Source organism: Cicer arietinum, chromosome 2, assembly GCF_000331145.2.
Source record: "Cicer arietinum cultivar CDC Frontier isolate Library 1 chromosome 2, Cicar.CDCFrontier_v2.0, whole genome shotgun sequence".
Classification (NCBI taxonomy): domain Eukaryota; kingdom Viridiplantae; phylum Streptophyta; class Magnoliopsida; order Fabales; family Fabaceae; genus Cicer; species Cicer arietinum.
Genome location: NC_021161.2, coordinates 24,371,689 through 24,383,757, shown reverse-complemented (window position 1 = coordinate 24,383,757; position 12,069 = coordinate 24,371,689).

Sequence of the window (12,069 nt, the reverse complement as noted above, 5' to 3'; positions counted from 1 at the left end):
TTATTTATTTACTTATTTATTTACTTATTTATTTACTTATTTATTTACTTATTTATTTACTTATTTATTTACTTATTTATTTATTATTTATCTATTCATTTACTTATTTATTTATTTTTTATTTATTTTATTATTTATTTATATACTTACTTATTTATTTATTTATTATTTATTCATTCATTTATTTATTTACTTATTTATTTACTTATTTATTTACTTATTTACTTATTTATTTATTTATTCATTTACTTATTTATTTATTATTTATTTTATTATTTATTTATTCATTTACTTATTTTTTTATTATTTCTTTTATTATTTCTTTATTCATTTACTTATTTTTTTATTTATTATTTATTTTATTATTTATTTATTTATTTATTTATTATTTACTTTGTTATTTATTTATTTATTCATTTATTCATAGTAAGTTATTTATTTGTATTTGGTGGTTGTGTGGTTATAATTTCCTCGCAGACTATTAGAGACAATGACCGACAAAGAAACGACTCGTTAGCAGATCAGGTTCATTGGACGAAATCTTCAGTCGAGGTAAGGGGTGAGATGAGGTTTGATTTTATGTGTATAAAATAACGTGAGATCAACGGGAATACTGAAATTCCCAGATGTTCATTCGGAGCTTACTACATACAGTTGAGCCCTATTGAGTAATAATAATTGATTAATAAAATGTGAATGGTAATAGTGAGGATTAAAATATAATTTAGCAACCTATAGAATTGCCGCGAATTTATTTATATCAAGATTGTATGCCGTTTGATTTTATGAATATTATGTTGATTGTTACTGTGTGAATGATATGTACTGGAGTATTCTTGCTACTTGAATGAAATTGTGATATTACTTGAATGTGCCACCAGTTTTATCTTTTATTTTGTGATTGATAAGACTGGATGATGCATTGTGAGTAGTACAAACCAAAATATTGGATTTTATTCTGATTGACTGATATACATATATAATGGTGAATGTTGTAAAGTTAAACTGAAACTTATTGAGTTGTGATTTTGGAGTTAGAACTATTTTGTCATCATATAGGGAGGGTTTGACAAACCTAGTGATTCAGGGAAGTACAACTGAATGAGCCTGATCGTGGAGGGCTACAGTCGAACTGTAAGGTAAGACTGATAGACCTTGGGGGTACCTCTAGTGGGGAATTCCTAAGTTGATTAGTGGGTTATTCCCTAAGGTCGGGAGCTACCGTGCAACATAAGAGTACCCCGACCGTCACTTATATGTGTCTCGGGTTGAGTTGAGGGGATCACGAGGATTTAGCCATTCATGAATTGTCCGTCCACTCTTGTAGTGGCATAGTCTCAGGCCTCCTAACCAAGTACTTCAGAGTAGAATGGTACCAAATGATGAAGTATAGAGTATAGGATATGCATAGCATTTCATCCTTGTCATTATCTTATTGTGAATGAACTTGATAAACAGTTGATATTATACACTTGACTGTTTTTGAGGTTGTGATAATTTAATTGCTTGTGTGTTCTCCTCGTGTATTTTATACTGTTACATAATTTCGATACTCACCCCTCGTGGTTTGTGTTTGGCGTTTGCGACAGACGCAGACGAGTTATAAGTTGCAGGTGATGACTAGTACCATCGCAGAGGCGGAAGCCATCATGTCTTGGAGACTCTTATTATATGCATTGTGTTGATGTTATTTTGAGCATTTTTTTCTATTTTGGGAATTCCCACTCTGATAGTGACATCGGGTTGGGACTATATTTGCACTTATTTTAAAACATAAGTATGTGTACTTCAAAAAGGATTCTGTTGTCTGATATTATAATTTCGATGTCATTATGTTTGATGGAAATTTTGGATTTATATGATGATTACGTGGTACTCTTTACCTTAATAAAAAAAAAATATGTTCGAAAGCTTGTGTATTTAATTGTTAGAAGAATTTCACTATTTTAAAAGAAAATAAAAATTAAATTTTTATTTTTGGGGTTTAGGGTGTCACATGTTGTGACTCCTTTTCAAACTATGGGAGTCCCATACAATAGGTCTTGATGAATATGATTGATGGGGAAGAAATTTTGATGAGTTATTCAACCATGGAATGGAAGAAATTGGTGATAATGGTGATGAACAATTACAGGTGGCGGCACAAGGTTGTAGGAACAAGAAATTTGTGTGTGATTTGTGGTTTAGGGTAAAAGGGGTACAAAATCTGATTTGTGGTTTTGGGTAAACTGGGTACAAAATCAGCAAAAGCCTAATAAAAAGGGAAGCTGAAGTAGAAAACATAAGGGGTGTTGATAACAGTCTGACTCAAACTTATATTTCTATAGAGTTCAAAAAAATGATATTAATCACTCATTCTATTCATCCATAATAATTAAATTATTATCGTCCAAAATACTCATATTATAATACTAATAATTTTCACAAAAATAATTAGATAGAATAAATGAATACAATATTAACAATTTATCTTATTGATTAATCATAGTTATTTAGCAAATACACTTGTAAGGAAAATTAATCATAGTTGTATATCAACATGTATTCCAAACATATCCAATACTAAATTTATTCTTTAAATACCTATTAGATAAATGAAATACTAGATTATAAATTTCGGGTGTTACAGTTCGTCTAATAAGTGCACTAGTTTCAATGGATTAAGATTTTAGGTCATATTTGTTTTCAGTAGGTTTATTCTAACCCATTTTGATTCCTATGCAATGTAGTTCCTCCAACAAGTACTTAAGTTTCAATGGATTAAAATTTTAGGTCATTTTCATCTTTAATAAGATTATTCTAATCCATTTTGTTTCTTAGGCAACATAGTTTGTCCAATAAGTGCATAAATCTCAATGGATAAAGAATTGATATCATTTTGTTCTTTAATAAGTTTTATTCTAATCTATTTTTGATTCTTAGGCAATGTAGTTCATCAAAAAAGTGAATAATGTTCAATGGATTAAGATTTTGGTAATTTTCATTTGCACTCGACATATTCTAGTCCATATTCAATGTAGTTCGTCTAATAAGTGCAATAATTTCAATGGATTAAGATTTTAAATCATTTTGGTCTTTACTACGTTTATTCTAGTCCATTTTAGTTTTTAGTCAATGTAGTTCGTCTAATAATTGCATTAGTCTCTATGGATTAAAATTTTGTCATTTTGGTTATTAATTGGTTTAATGTAATCCATTTTTGTTCTTAGGAAATGTAATTCGTCAAAAAAGTGCATAGGTCTCAACGGGTTAATACTTTAGGTCATTTTGGTCTTTACTAGGTTTATTGCAATCTATTTTTGTTCTTTGTCAATGTAGTTCATCTATTAAATACACTAATTTCAATGGATTAAGATTTTAGGTCATTTTGGTTTTTAATAGGTTAATTGTAATGCATTTTGATTCTTATCCAATGTGGTTCCTCCAATAAGTGCATAAGTCTCAATTGATTAAGGTTTTAATTCATTAAGGTCTTTAATAGTTTATTCTAATCCATTTTGTTTTATAGGCAATGTAGTTGGTCCAATAAGTGCATAAGTCTCAATGGATTAAGATTTTAATTCATTAAGGCCTTTAATAGTTTATTCTAATCCATTTTGTTTTATAGGCAATGTAGTTGGTCCAATAAGTGCATATGTCTCAATGGATTTAGAATTTAGGTTATTTTCGTTTTTAACAAATTTATTCTAGTCCATTTGGTTTCTTAGGCAATGTAGTTTGTCCAATAAGTGCATAATTCTGGGTGGATTAAGAATTGAAGTCATTTGGGTCTTTAATACGTTTATTCACATCCATTTTGGTTCTCAGGAGATGCAGTTCGTTCAATAAGAGCATAATTTTTTATGGATTAAGATTTTGGTAATTTTAGTCTTCACTCGGCTTATTCTAGTCCATTTTTTTCAGTAGTCACTGAAGTTCATTTAATAAGTGCAATATTTTCAATGGACTAAGATTTTAAGCGATTTTTGTCTTTACTATGTTTATTCTAGTCCAATTTTTTGGTCTCATTGGATTTAGAGTCTAGTATTTTTGGTCTTTCATTAAGGTGCAAACACGAGAAAGAGGGTTGAATTGTGTTTGCCAAAGTTGACAACTTTTTGTTAGTTTATAACTAAATAAAAAAAAAACTAGTTTAGTTTTGGTGACTTCCTTGGAGTAGAAGCAGTCAGATTCGGAGGTAACAAGTAATGAAAGCAAAAACGATTTGACACGTAGATTTTTCCTGATTCACCAATAATTTGGCTACATCCTGTCCCTTCTTTTAGAAGGCTTCAATTCACTAATTCAAATAGCTTGAATTACAAAGCACCTGACACTCCAAGTCAATCTTCCCAAAAAACCTGACAAACCAAAACTTTTGAGGAACTAACCACCTTGACCCTACAAGCCAAGTCTTCTCCTGACAACCTAACAACCCGACAACCCCAAATTGAACAAGGAACTAAACCACTATCAGGTTGAATACAAAATATTGGAACTTGAGTAGTTGCTTCTAACAAAGATGATAATAATAATAACTCTCACACTATAAGAAAAGAACACTAAGAAAATATTTATAACCTGAACAAGTGTTTCTCTCTTTGAACTCTAAGATGAATTGAGAACTTTTAGCTTGTGTTACTCTTTTCTTCTTTTTGATGCTTTTCTCCTTCAGCCTTGAGCACCTATTTATAGTAAAACTTTTGGCTTCAATTTAGTCCTTATTTAATTCTGAATCGTATCTTGTTCAGATTGAGTTTGTAAATTCTTCAAATTGATTGTGTTTCTATTTTATGTAGATTAAATTTGTAAATTCTTCAAATAAAATCTTCTTCCAATCTTCATCAAATGTAAACATTTAGAAAAGCACTTTTAACATCCATTTGAAATAATGTAATGTTATTATTTGTAGGAAAAGAAAGTAGAATACGAATAACTTCTAACTTGGCCACTGGAGCAAATGTCTCAGTGTAATCAATTCCCACTTACTGACTATAGCCTTGTGCGATAACTCTTGCCTTGTTTCTGACAACTTCACCTTTTTTGTTTAACTTGTTTCTGAAAACCCACTTGGTTCCAATAATGTTCTTCTTTAACAATGCATTGCAAGAACTAGATCCCAAACATCATTCCTCTCAAATTGATTTAACTCTATTTGCATTGCAAGAATCCATCCATTATCTGTCAATGCTTCACCAATAGAGGTAGGCTCAATGGATGAGAGTAAACTTAACAAAGTGGTATCTTTAAGTGATGTTCTGGTCCTTAAAGGATCACTTGCACTTCCAATTATTAGAATTTTAGGATGGGATGATTGGTACTTCCATCCAGATCTTTCCTTTGGCTTATCTTGACTATTTATGATTTGATCTGATTCATCCTTGGAAGAGTTTTCATATCCTTCTTATTTGCTTGTATCCTCTAAATTTTCAAGTTCTTCTGGTTTGTCTGCATCTGCTTCCTTTGGTTCCGATAAACCTACACTATCATCATCTTGCTTTGATTTTTCAAGGTCAAACTATTTGTCATCAAATTTAACATGTATGGATTCTCCACAATATGATTTTCCTTATAAAAAACTCTATAAGCCTTGGATCTTTCACAGTATCCAATGAAGGTACACTTTTGAGATCTAGAATCAAATTTAACAAGGTTATCATTATTGTTTAACATATAACAAGTACAACTAAATTGGTTAAAATAAGAGATGTTGGGCTTTTTACCTTTCCACAAGGCATATGGTGTAATATGGATCTAATTTAGACTCTATTTTGAATATAACGCGCTGTATTAATTGTTGCAGCCCAAAAGTGTTTTGCAACATTCATATCGTTTAACATGGTTCTGGCCATTTCTTGGCTTGATCAATTATTTCTTTCTACAACTCCATTTTGTTGGGGTGTTCTAGGAGAGGAGAAGTTGTGAGAGATTCCATTCTCATCACAAAAACTTTCAAAGAACTTGTTTTCAAATTCTCCTCCATTATCACTTCTAATTGTTACAATCTTATGATGCTTTTCATTCATTATTTGTTTGCAAGATCTGATAAATACTTTGTGGGGTTCGTCCTTACTTATTAAATTTTTTTCCCATGTCCACCTAATGTAATCATCTACTATAACAAAGCCATCTTTATTTCCACTTATAGAGGTTGTTTTCACTAGCCCAAAAGGATCTATATGTAAGAGCTCAAAGGGCTTTGAGGTAGAGACTAAGTTCTTAGGAATAAAGGAGTTTTTTTTTTTTTCCCTTTTGACAAACTTCACACATGATTTCAGTTTTGGAACTAAGCTTAGGTAGACCTCTAATTAGTTGAAGTTTATTTAGTTTTGAAATAATTATAAGGTTTCCATGACCTAATCTTTTGTGCCAAATTAGTTTATCTTCATTTACTGACACAAGACACTTAACCTCTTATTTCTCTATACTAAATAGGTTTATCTTATAAATGTTGTTTTGCCTTTGACCTGTAAAGAGTATAGATCCATCCTTATGACTAATTGCCTTACATATTTTTTGATTGAATATAATATCATAATTATTATCACTTAACTGACTAATACTTTAAGACCTTTAACAAACAAGACATCTTTAATAGAAAGGGAAGTATCATTACCAACTGTACATTGACCAATGATCTAGCCTTTTTGCATTCCTCCAAAGGTCATTGTGCTTTCTTTGGTCAAAGTTAGTTATGGGAACATAGACTTTTCTCTTATCATATGTCGCGAGCATCCGTTATCCAAGTACCATGATTGGTGTTTTAACTTGATTTCAGAGGACATCTACAACAACGATAATTGTGTTCTTAGGTACCCAAATTTGGTTGGGTCCTGGTTTAATAGTCTGGAATGGTTTCTTGTCTTTCCTTGTATTTAATATGGGACAAGATAACTTGGAGTGACCTTTCTTAGAGCAAACAATACACAAGATATTAGAGGGAATATGTTTAGGTTCAATTATAGTTTCTTCAAATCCTATGCATCCTTTACCATTTCTACTAACTAGATAAATCATAGAAGCATATTTGCTTCTTTCCATTACCATTAGGAAGAAAATCTTGAAATACTCGTTCACGCTTATCAGAGTTATATGTGGTATTTCCAAATGATGTTGAACTATGATTGCTTTTTAGAGTTAGGTTTTTAGCCTTAAGTTTAGTAATATCAATTTTCAAATTTGCATTCTCTGTTTTAAGTTCAGTAATATCAGTTTTTATAGTTGTATTTTCTGTTTTAAATTCGACACTTTGATTCTTTAAAGCATTAACTTTTTCAGTTAGATTTGTATTTTATTTTCTAAGTTGTTCAATTTTGAAGACAATTTGTGACTAATCTTTATTAAGTACAATTTTAAATAATTAATTTAATACTAAAATTATTTTAAAATATATGACGATAGATTTTCTGACTAATCTTTGTTATATAGATGATTTCTACGATGTGCTAGTTTTATAAATATTAGATTACATGAGCGATATAGATAATACATATTATATTTTATTATTTGGTATATTTTTTAAAAAATAATTGTATTTTATTGTAATATATATATATATATTTTAAAGAAAAAGATTTTATACGATTTTACGTGTATATACGTGTACTCAATTAATATAACACTTTTTTGTGCGCTTGACTAATGTTAAGTATGCACGTAGTTATATTTCAATTATTTATAACTATTTTCCATTTTTTTGTTATTTTTTTTTAAATAATTATCTTGAGAAAGTAGTGATATTGTGTTTGATTTCCTTTATTTTTATATACTTGTTATGACATTGTGATTTTATATATATTTATTAAGATTTAGTAATTAATATAAAGTGTTGATATTATATTTATTTATTTTATAATTTTGACTATTCTCTAATGATGGTAATATTTAAATTTGAGTATTTGGAAAAATAAGTATTATTATAGGGATTATTTTGAATATGAGAGTTTTGGTTATTAATGTATTTTAAAAGATTAATTATTTTTATTTATAAATTATTAGTTTTGAAATATTAATAATGTTTTATTAATGAAATTGTGTTTTTTTAAAAATAAAATAAAACTAGTAAAACCTAAAAGGAGACCAATGGGTTTGACCCTTGTGTGAACCCTAATTGTTAATAAAATAAAACAAACAAATAAAGGAAGGGAGTTGGACGGCGGCCGTAAAACCAAAGAGAAACACAACAACAACCTATAGTTTGACACCGATGATCGATAATTGTTCCGAAAAAGTTTATCTGTTCTCGTCCAAATTTCAGTATATCGTTTTATTCATTTAGGTAGTCAAATAAACATATTTCCTCATATTTTTAACCATCCAAATTTCTCTCTAAAATACCCGACTTCTCAGTTTATAAAATTCCTTAGTTTACGTTCTTCTTCACCGTAAGTCCGATTTGAGTGATACCAACGCCAAAACGATCGTGTGAAAAATGAATATTTTATCCAATGATTTGTTTTCTGATTTATGGTAAGTTTCCTTGACCAAATTTCGAAATTAATTTTTAGAGTGTTTTTTCATAATCTATTTTTGACGAAATACCAATAAACTATCGTGTGTGAAAGCGTCAAAATAAGGTAAGGGGTGAGAGAGCGTTTAAATTCATGAGTATAATATAATTTGAGATGAACGGGAAAATCGTATTTCCCAACGATTCATTCGGGGATCGCTACGTACGGAAGTAGCCCTTTTAGTGATAAATTGATTAATGTAAAAATATGGGAATTGTGAGATTAAAATATGGAATAGAAATATTTATAAGGTGTTGATTTATTTAATAGCGCCCATTTTACAGCGCTTGCTCAACACAAGCGCTGTTGTAAATATATTTTAAAAATAACGGAGCCTTTTATAGCGCTTTTGTTCACAAGCGCTGTAAAACAAACGCTGTTGTAGGTCATATAATGGTTGCGCATAACGTTATAAGGCTTTTACAGCGCTTGTCAAAAAAGCGTTGTAAAATGAAGCGCTTTCGCGTATCAGTTACAACGCTTTTTTCACAAGCGCTGTAAACACATGCGCTTCCAAATATTTGAACTACCTAATACATCGCTTTTTGCACAAGCGCTGTAAAATACATGCGCTTTCATTGAATTTAACTACTATTACAACGCTTTTTTCACAAGCGCTGTAAACTACATCTTTCAAATAATTATATACGTTGGAAACCCTCATATCCTCTACATCTTTCAAATAATTATATACGTTGGGAACCCTAATATCCTCTACGTACTGTGCGGCCATCTACGTTGTCTCAAGTATTTTTACACATGATATGTTATGTTTTGTTATATATATATATATATATATTAAATCTACTAAAAATTGTTATATATATATATTAAATCTCTTCTACACATGATCTGTTATGTTTTGAAATTGTCAAAAATTGTCAAAAACTCATACCACATGATCTGTTCTGTTTTGAAATTGTTAGTTGATATTGGTTTCTTTTTGAAACTTGTTGATATGTTTTGAAAGCTTATTATTTTTGTAACTGCATTTATATAGGTGGTATAATATGGATAGGAAATGGATTTCAGCCAATCGATTGTCAAAAGAGTATGAAATTGGAGTGAAGGAGTTTGTTGAGTTTGCAGTGAAGAATGCAAAAGATCCAAATAGAGTAGTTTGTCCTTGTTTAAAATGTTGTTTTGGAAAACGTGTTAGAGAAGATGAATTAGAAGGACATCTAGTATGTAATGGAATTGATCAAAGCTACACATGTTGGATAAGACATGGTGAGAAAAAAAAAAAGGAAACATTAATTTTGAGAATAGTTCGACATATGCTTCAACTGACTTCGATACAGATACATATGAGCCGGACCGAGTTGATGAGATTGCAAAAGCAGTTGAAGAAGATCTTCGAGATTGTCCTAAAATGTTTGAAAGTTTGTTGAGTGATGCAGAGAAAGAATTATATAATGGTTGTACTAAATTCACAAGACTGTCAGCGATATTAAAGTTGTACAACTTAAAAGCGAGTAATGGATGGTCTGATAAAAGCTTTACAGAATTATTAACACTCATAAAAGATATGTTGCCAGATGATAATGAACTTCCCAGTCGAACCTACGAGGCTAAACGGATTTTGTGTTCTATTGGAATGAGTTACGAAAGGATTCATGCGTGTCCTAACGATTGCATTTTATTTCGAAACGAATATGAACTACTTAAGGCGTGTCCGAAATGCAATGTCTCTCGATATAAGAAGAAAGAATCTACTCCAGCAAAAGTCGTGTGGTATTTTCCTATAATACCAAGATTTAGGCGCATGTATCGCAGTGAAGAAGATTCAAAACACTTGACATGGCATGCAGATGAAAGAATTAGAGATGGAATGTTTCGACACCCTGCAGATTCCCCACAATGGGCAAAAATTGATCACGAGTATCCTGAATTCGGGATAGAGTCAAGAAATCTAAGACTTGCACTTTCTACTGATGGAATGAATCCACATGGTCTTCAAAGCATCTCACATAGCACGTGGCCTGTGATTTTGGTAATATATAACCTACCTCCATGGTTATGTATGAAGCGTAAGTTTATGATGTTGTCTCTGTTAATTTCTGGACCCAAACAACCGGGGAATGATATCGACGTATACTTGACTCCTCTAATCGAAAATTTAAAAAGTATGTGGGAGACAGGTGTGGAAGTTTATGATGGGTATAAGAAAGAATGTTTCAATTTGAGGGCTATGTTGTTCGGCACAATTAATGATTTTCCAGCATATGGTAATTTATCAGGATATAGCATTAAAGGTCAGTGTGCATGTCCTATATGTGAAGAGAGTACAAATTGGATGCGGTTGAAACATTGTAAGAAGAATGTGTTTCTTGGACATCGTAGATTTTTACCTTATAGTCATCAGTATCGTGGGTGGAGAAATGCATTCAATGGAAAATCAGAGGAAGGTAAAGCTCCTTTAGCACCGACTGGATATCAAATACTTGAAAAAGTACAAGGTTTGACCAATAAATTTGGCAAACCTTTTGCGGGAGAGCTGGTGAAAACTGGGTGGAAGAAAAAGTCAATTTTCTTTGAATTGCCATATTGGAAGTCATTGTATGTAAGACATTTCCTCGATGTGATGCATATTGAGAAAAATGTATTTGAAAGTGTTATTGGTACGTTACTCAATGTTCCAGGAAAGTCTAAAGATGGCGTCAATGCAAGATTGGACTTGGTCGATATGGGAATAAGAAATGAACTGGCTCCAGTAAAGAAAGGAAATCGCACATATCTACCTCCAGCCGCTCATACTCTATCTAGAAAGGAAAAAATTGTTTTATGTAAATTTCTACACGAAGTTAAAGTTCCAGAAGGATACTCTTCGAACATTAAAAATTTGGTTTGTATGAAAGACCTCAAGTTAAAAGGTTTGAAGACCCATGATTGTCATATTATAATGGAGCATTTGCTACCAATAGGTATACGTTCCATTTTACCTGAAAAAGTTCGACTAGCCTTAACTAGATTATGTTTCTTCTTCAGGGAAATTTGTAGTAAAGTGATCGACCCTCAGAAATTACCGACATTGCAGAGGGAAATTGTTGTTACTTTGTGTGAGCTTGAAATGTATTTCCCACCATCGTTTTTTGATATAATGGTTCACCTTACTGTTCATCTGGTTAAGGAGACACAACTTTGTGGGCCAGCTTATATGAGATGGATGTATCCGATAGAACGATATATGAAAATATTAAAAGGGTACGTAAAAAGTAGAAGTCGACCAGAAGGTTGTATTGCTGAACGATACATTGTTGAAGAGGCTGCTGAATTTTGTACTGAATATCTGTCCAATGTTGAATCCATAGGGCTTCCCATGTCTCGTCATTCGGGAAGACTATCAGGAGAAGGGATAACTGGAAGGAGACTACTGACTATATCAAGGACAGAATGGGAGCAGGCACAATTGTATGTTCTGCACAATGATGATGAGGTTCAACCGTATGTTACAATACACATTGATCAGTTATCTCGTTTGAACATGAATAGGAATCAAAATTGGATAACTCGAGAGCACAATCGAAGTTTTGTAACATGGTTAAAAAATCACATAATGTCAAAATTTGATATAGACCCC